Here is an 8,597-nt window from a genome sequence, read left to right as displayed (position 1 = left end):
AGTTAACTTCCAATTTAAGGCCAACCACATCTTCATATACATTCATACAGTTTTTGTGGGAAGTTTGTAAATGTTGTAGCTTCCCGTTATGTAATAAGAAGCTGCCCTTACATTGGGAACAGGCGGTTGTTTTGGCTGCTCCTAAACTGGAGAACAGGCACCATCAGGAGTTTTCCAGCGACATTTCCTCCATTGAAATGATATCAACTCTCCTAAGCCTCTCTTATGTCAAAAGAAGTACTGGTTCCCTTAGGTAATATAGTTATTTATTGCTGCCCAGTGCTTGGTGTTAGCAATTTTCCAGCCGATAGCCGACCCAGCCAACCCTTGTAACCCCCCCCCCCCCCCCTGCCTCCCCCACGTTTCTCATTCTGGGCTTAAGACTGGACAGTAGCAAAGTTATTATGAGACTGGCTGTTCTTGATGCCCCAGGGTGTGCCCTACCAACCTATCCCTTCCTTTAGTCAAGTTGTACTTTGAATTTCTCTTTCTTTGATTGCGTTCAGAAATTCTTCATTAATTATTTGGCCTATCAATTGAATATTCAGTTTTCTTCTGGAATATTACGTTTCAAAAGCTTGTATTATCTTCTGTGTACTATTAATTGTCCACATTCTGTTTCTGTATAGGGGTACGCTCCTAGATAAATACTTTCAGAAAAGTCCTCCTAGTACTCAAATTTGTATTCAGTGTTACATTTGTAACAGCATCAGCTGTTAACATCTGTCACTTTAGGTTCTCTGTCTTGAGCTGACTGCAATCTGATTAAAAGAATTACACCAGATGCGTTTCGCTTTTATTTAGAAAGCATCTTCTGTGGTTATTCTGTAAATTGGATACACAGGTTTTTACTTGTTTTATTGTCTTATGATATCCCTCCCGCCCTTCCCACTCCTCATGAACCATGGACCTTGCCATTGTTGGGAGTCTTGTGTGCCTCAGCGGTACAGGTAGCAGTACCGTAGGTGCAACCACAACGGAGGGTATCTGTTGAGAGGCCAAACAAACGTGTGATTCCTGAGCAGGGGCAGCAACCTTTTCAGTAGTTGCAGGAGCAACAGTCTGGATGATTGAGTGATCTGGCGTTGTAACATTAACCAAAATGGCCTTGCTGTGCTGGTACTGCGAACGACTGAAAGCAAGGGGAAACTACAGCCGTAATTTTTCCCAAGGGCATGCAGCTTTACTGTATGGTTAAATGCTGATGGTGTCCTCTTGGGTAAAATAGTCCCCCATTCGGATCTCCGGGTGGGGAGTACTTAAGAGGACATCGTTATGCCCACACCTACTACAGTAGTACAAGTTTATATGCCAACCAGCTCTGCAGATGACGAAGAGATTGATGAAATGTATGATGACATAAAAGAAATTATTCAGATACTGAAGGGAGATGAAAATTTAATAGTCATGGGTGACTGGAATTCAATAGTAGGAAAAGGAAGAGAAGGAAACGTAGTCGGTGAATATGGAATGGGGGTAAGGAATGAAAGAGGAAGCCACCTGGTAGAATTTTGCACAGAGCATAACTTAATCATAGGTAGCACTTGGTTCAAGAATCATGAAAGAAGGTTGTATACATGAAAGAGGCCTGGAGATACTAGAAGGTTTCAGATAGATTATATAATGATAAGACAGAGATTTAGGAACCAGGTTTTAAATTGTAAGACATTTCCAGGAGCAGATGTGGACTCTTGACCACAATCTGTTGGTTATGAACTGTAGATTAAAACTGATGGGACCTGGATAAACTGACAAAACCAGAAGTCCTACAGAGTTTAGGGGAGAGCATAAGGGAACAATTGACAGGAATGGGAGAAAGAAATACAGTAGAAAAAGAATGGATAGCTTTGAGGGATGAAGTAGTGAAGGCAGCAGAGGATCAAGTAGGCAAAAAGACGAGAGCTAGTAGAAATCCATGGGTAACAGAGGAAATATTGAATTTAATTGATGAAAGGAGAAAATGTAAAAATGCAGTAAATGAAGCATGCAAAAAGGAATGCAAACATCTCAAAAATGAGATCGACAGGAAGTGCAAAACGGCTAAGCAGGGATGGCTAGATGACAAATATAAGGATGTAGAGGCATATATCGCTAAGATAGATACTGCCTACAGGAAAATTAAAGGAACCTTTGGAGAAAAGAGAACCACTTGTATAAATATCAAGAGCTCAGATGGAAACCCAGTTCTAACAAGGGAACCTCCCCATCGCACCCCCCTCAGATTTAGTTATAAGTTGGCACAGTGGATAGGCCTTGAAAAACTGAACACAGATCAATCAAGAAAACAGGAAGAAGTTGTGTGGAACTATGAAAAAATATGCAAAATATACAAACTGAGTAGTCCATGGGCAATATAGGCAACTTCAACGACAGTATGAGCTCAGGAGCGCCGTGGTCCCGTGGTTAGCGTGAGCAGCTGTGGAACGAGAGATCCTTGGTTCAAGTCTTCCCTCCAGTGAAAATTTTAAATTTTTATTTACAGACAATTATCAGAGTTCAGGCACTCACACATAATCAACTTCGCTCTCCAAAATTCCAGGACATGTTCAGATTTGCTTGGACATATGCAGGATTTGACGGTCTACTCACTTTTTAGGGAGTGATTATCACATCCACAAGAAAACCTAAATCTTTTTACCCATTCGCCAAGTGTGCAAGTTAGGTGGGTCGACAACATATTCCTGTCATGTGACGCACATGCCGTCACCAGTGTCATATAGAGTATATCAGACGTGTTTTCCTGGATCAAATGTTTCCGTTTCCCATTGGAGAGGCACGTCTTTGCGTCTACTAATCGCACAGTTTAGCGGTGCGGTCGCAAAACACAGACACTAAACTTATTACAGTGAACAGAGACGTCAACGAACGAACGGACAGATCATAACTTTGCAAAAAATAAAGTAAGTAAAGTTTTCGCTCGAGGTAAGACTTGAACCAAGGACCTCTCGCTCCGCAGCTGCTCACGCTAACCACCGGACCACGGCGCTCCTATGCTCACATCATCATTGATGTGGCCTATATCGCCCATGGACTACTCTGTTTGTATATTTTGTTTATTTTTTCATAGTTCCACACAACTTCTTCCTGTTTTCTTGATTGATCTGTGTACAGTTTTTCAAGGCCTATCCACTGCGCCAAATTATAACTAAATCTGAGGGGGGTGTGATGGGGAGGTTCCCTTGTATGCAAAGAGTGGAAAGCAGAAAGGTGGAAGGAGTGTATAGAGGTTCTGTACAAGGACGATGTACTTGAGGACAATATTATGGAAATGGAAGAGGATGTAGATGAAGATGAAATGGGAGATATGATACTGCGTGAAGAGTTTGACTGAGCACCGAAAGACCTAAGTCGAAGCAAGGGCCCGGGAGTAGACAACATTCCATTAGAACTAGTGACAACCTTGGGAGAGCCAGTCCTGACAATAATCTACTATCTGGTGAGCAGTATGTATGAGACAGGCGAAATACCCTCAGACTTCAAGAATAATATAATAATTCCAATCACAAAGAAAGCAGGTGTTGACAGATGTGAAAATTACTGAAATATCAGTTTAATAAGTCATGGCTACAAAATACTAATGCAAATTCATTACAGACGAATGGAAAAACTGGTAGATGCTGACCTCGGGTAAGATCAATTTGGATTCCATAGAAATATTGCAACACGTGAGGCAATACTGACCCCCATGACTTACCTTAGAAGATAGATTAAGGAAAGGCAAACCTACATTTCTAGCATTTATAGACTTAGAGAAAGCTTTTGACAATGTTTACTGGAATACTCTCTTTCAGATTCTGAAGATGGCAGGGGTAAAATACAGGGAGCGAAAGACTATTTACATTTTGTACCCAAACCACAAGGCAGTTATAAGAGTCGAGGGGGCATGAAAGGGAAGCAGTGGTTGGGACGGGAGTGAGACAGGGTTGTAGCCTATCCCCGATGTTATTCAATCTGTATATTGAGCAAGCAGTAAAGGAAACAAAAGAAAAATTTGGAGTAGGAATTAAAATCCATGGAGAAGACATAAATACTTTGAGGTTCACCTATGACATTATAACTCTGTCAGAAACATGAAAGGACCTGAAAGTGCAGTTAAATGGAATGGACAATATCTTGAAAGAAGGATATAAGATGAACATCAACAAAAGCAAAGCGAGGATAATGGAATGTAGTCGAATTAAATCGGGTGATACTGAGGAAATTAGATTAGGAAATGAGACACTTAAAGTAGTAAATGAGTTTTGATATTTGGGGAGCAAAATAACTAATGATGGTTGAAGTAGAGAGGATATAAAATGTAGACTGGCAATGGCAAGGAAAGTGTTTCTGATGAAGAGAAATTTGTTAAGATCAAGTATAGATTTAAGTCTCGGGGAGTCATTTCTGAAAGTATTTGTATGAAGTGTAGCTATGTATGGAAGTGAAACATGGACGATAAATAGTCTGGACAAGAAGAGAATAGAAGCATTTGAAATGTGGTGCTACAGAAGAATGCTGAAGATTAGATGGGTAGATCACACAACTAATGAGGAGGTATTGAGTAGAATTGGGGAGATGAGAAATTTGTGGCACAACTTGACTAGAAGAAAGGATTGGTTGGCAGGACATGTTCTGAGGCATCACGGGATCACCAATTTAGTATTGGATGGCAGCGTGGGGGGTAAAAATCGTAGAGGGAGACCAAGAGATGAATACACTAAGCAGATTCAGAATGATGTAGGTTGCTGTAGGTTCTGGGAGATGAATAAGCTTGCACAGGATAGAGTAGCATGGAGAGCTGCATGAAACCGGTCTCTGGGCTGAAGACCACAACAACAACAGGTTAAAAACAGTATTGTCTTTATAAAGTTGGCCTGCTTACGATGTTTCTTTATATAATCAGCTCCTTCCCCTCTTGCGAGCAGTGGTTGGTGTCGACAGGCTTCATTTCCCATCTGCAATTGGCAGTTTTTGGCATTATGCATTATTTCCTGTGCTGCACTATTTACAATTGACTTTCTTAACTATTTTCCATTCTTCGGTGCCACAGTGTTTATCCCTATTCGTTTGTTTTCATTCATGTGGTGAGTGTTGCCAACCTATGAAACAATTTGTGTGTGTGTGTGTGTGTGTGTGTGTGTGTGTGTGAGAGAGAGAGAGAGAGAGAGAGAGAGAGAGAGAGAGAGAGAGAGAGACAGTGGGAGGGGGGGGGGAGGAGAGTGTTGGTGAAATTGTCTTGTATGTAGGTAGAGACATAAGATGAGTGTTTTTTTTTTTTTTTTTTTTTTTTTTGCGCATGCAGTGTAGGGGACAGGGGAGGAAAGAGAGGGATGAGCTTGGACAGCGATTATAGGACAGAATCTGGGAGGAAATGGTAGTGGTAAATGGAGCCTGTGATTATATGTGTACTGTTACTGATATATTAAGTGGTCATTCTGTTTAAAGAGATGCTTTGTAAATAAAAGGGAAACGTGTCTGGTGTAATTCTTTTTAATCAGATTACAGTCAGCTCAAGAAATATAACCTTTAGTACCAGTTGTATTCAGTGGTATTGCATTCCCCCTTCTTTTCAGAAGAGCTTTCTCTTTGCTGTAACCACCCAGCATTTAATATTAACTCTACTTCTGCCATCATCAGTTATCTTGCTGCCCAGGTAGCAAAACTTTTTCACCTACCTTTAGTTCCACGTTTCTAATCTAATTCCCACAGTATCACCTGATTTAATTTCACTACACACCATTAACCTTGTTTTACATTTGTCGATTTTCACCATGTAACTTGTGTTAAAGTCACTATCGAATCTATTCAACTGCTCTACCAAGCGCTAATTGTCATATGTGACAGAACTACAGTATCATCAGCAGACCTCAAAGTTCTCATTTCTTCCCCCAGAATGTTACAAATCTCTCTCTCTCTCTCTCCCTCTCTCTCTCTCTCTCTCTCTCTCTCTCTCTCTCTCTCTTACTGATGTACAGATTGAATAACATGGAGGATCCTGCCTCACTTCCTTCTCAATTATTGCCTCAGTTACTCATCAATAGAAGCTGTGGGATTATTAAAGGATTTGATAAAGTCAGTGCAAGGTCATCATTGCCAAGAAGATAGGCACTTAAAAGACCATGTTTTAATATGAGTCAAGAATCTTATTACATTTTCACATGTGCCTTGTGTTATTATCACCATGATTGTAAAATTAAAGGAATTTGGGCTTGTGCAGAGGGTTGCGGACAGACTTTCTTCTGGCTTACAATAGACAAATGAAAGACGAAAGGTAAAAATGATTCTGGTACACTTCCCCACACACTGAAAATTGGGTTCTGGCCATTCCCCATTAGTGATTAACTCAGAAAGAAATTTATAATTTAAGAGTGAATTATAAATTTGTAAGGTGAAATGTTAAATATGTTTTAAGACTCTCTTTTTTATGAAGCTGTGCACAACTGTATTAACTGCAGAAAATTTCTTGAGAGTATATTCACCAAAATAGAATGTCTGACAGATACCACAACAATCAACTACATTCAGATCAACTACTTAGTTACTTTTCAATTAGCACCGAATGACTCAAAGTGATGCAAGTCGAACAACACAAACAGAAATAAATGAAATTAAACTCAATGACTACCCATTGTTTAGAGTTTAAACTTTTTCAAAATATTGTGTACAGGCACCGTTGATCCAGATCGAGGAAGTTATACTTTGATTGCGGTGACTGTGATTGACATTTCAGAGAGTCAGGTGATAGTGGTCAGCCAGCAGCCAGTTGTATTTCTTTCTCAAGTGCCTGTTGCTTGCTGTGTTGGTCTGTGTTATAGGAACGTATAGAGCCTAATTAAGTTTGGCTGGCTGCAGATCGGCAACACTGTGCCCCTGTCCCCCTCCTCTGCTACTGCATTCTGTCAGTCACAAAGTTATTTTATTTGGGTTACAGAGCTACACTATGTGATCAAAAGTACCCAGACACCTGGCTGAAAATGACTTACATGTTTGTGGCGCTCTCCATCAGAAATGCTGGAATTCAATATGGTGTTGGCCCAACCTTAGCATGAATGACAGCTTCCACTCTCACAGGCATACGTGGAATCAGGTGCTGAAAGGTTTCTTGGGGAATGGCAGCCCATTCTTCACGGAATGATGTACTGAGGAGATGTATCGATGTCGGTCGGTGAGGTCTGGCACGTAGTCAGCCGGTTGGTGAGGCCTAGCACATAGTCGGCATTCTGAAACATCCCGTAGGTGTTCTGTATGATTCAGGTCAGCGCTCTGTGCAGGCTAGTCCATTACAGGGATGTTATTATCGTGTAACTAGTCCGCCACAGGGCGTACATTATGAACGGGTGCTCAATCCTGTTAAAAGATGCAATAGCCATCACCAAATTGCTCTTCAAAAGTGGGAAGCAAGAAGGTGCTTAAATCATCAATGTAGGCCTGTGCTGTGATAGTGCCACACAAAACAACAAGGGGTGCAAGCCCCCTCCATGAAAAACACGACCACACTATAACCCCACTGCCTCCGAATTTTACTGTTGGCCTACACACACTAGCGGATGATGTTCACAGGGCATTTGCCATACCCACACCCTGCCATCGGATTGCCGGATTGTATACCGTGATTCGTCACTCCACACAACATTTTTCCACTGTTAAATCATCCAATGTTTACGCCCCTTACACCAAGCGAGGTGTCGTTTGGCATTTACCGGCTTGATGTGTGGCTTATGAGCAGTCGCTCAACCATGAAATCCAAGTTTTCTCACCTCCCGTCTAACTGTCATAGTACTTGCAGAGGATCCTGATGCAGTTTGGAATTCCTGTGTCTGCTTATTACACATTACGATCCCTTCAACAGTTGGCAGTCTCTGTCAGTCAACAGACGAGGTCAGCCTGTACGCTTTTGTGCTGTACGTGTCTCTTCACGTTTCTAATTCACTAGCACATAGGAAACAGTGGATCAAGGGATGTTTAGGAGTGTGGAAATCTCGTGTACAGGCATATGACACAAGTGACACCCAATCACCTGACCGCATTCGAAGTCCATGGGTTCCACGGAGTGCCCCATTCTGCTCTCTCATGATGACTAATGACTACTGAGGTTGCTGATACCGAGTACCTTGCAGTAGGTGGCAGCACAATGCACCTAATATGAAAAATGTATGTTTTTGGGAATGTCCGGATACTTTTGATCACATAGTGTACGTATTATATAGGTAATATTCAGATCTGAAAATTATGTATTATGTTATTCATCCAGTATATGTATCACAAATATTGATCAATGTAGTACGTACTTAACTGACTTATCTTTACAGATCAGCAGCTCCTGACCACCATATTTTGAAAAAGTCTTAACTGTGAATACTGCATGCTCATTCAGCTTATTTTTTTCTTTTAGGGTCCTCGGATTTATGTCATTTGCCATCCTTCTGTACTTGTCTAAGACAAATTAACATTTGATTTTACTCTTATTAAGATAGATATTTGGTTCCATTATTTCTCAGAAAGCATTATTTTAGCATGTTTTCTTTCTGTCTGCTGTCACTGACAATATAATTTTCCATTTCTTTATTACTTTCATTTTGCTGTTTTTTCCATGATTACCCCGTTTTATCAATAAATCT

This window comes from Schistocerca piceifrons, chromosome 8 (assembly GCF_021461385.2).
Source record: "Schistocerca piceifrons isolate TAMUIC-IGC-003096 chromosome 8, iqSchPice1.1, whole genome shotgun sequence".
NCBI lineage: Eukaryota > Metazoa > Arthropoda > Insecta > Orthoptera > Acrididae > Schistocerca > Schistocerca piceifrons.
The sequence above is the reverse complement of the archived record's forward strand: the minus strand, read 5'-3'. Positions refer to the sequence as shown.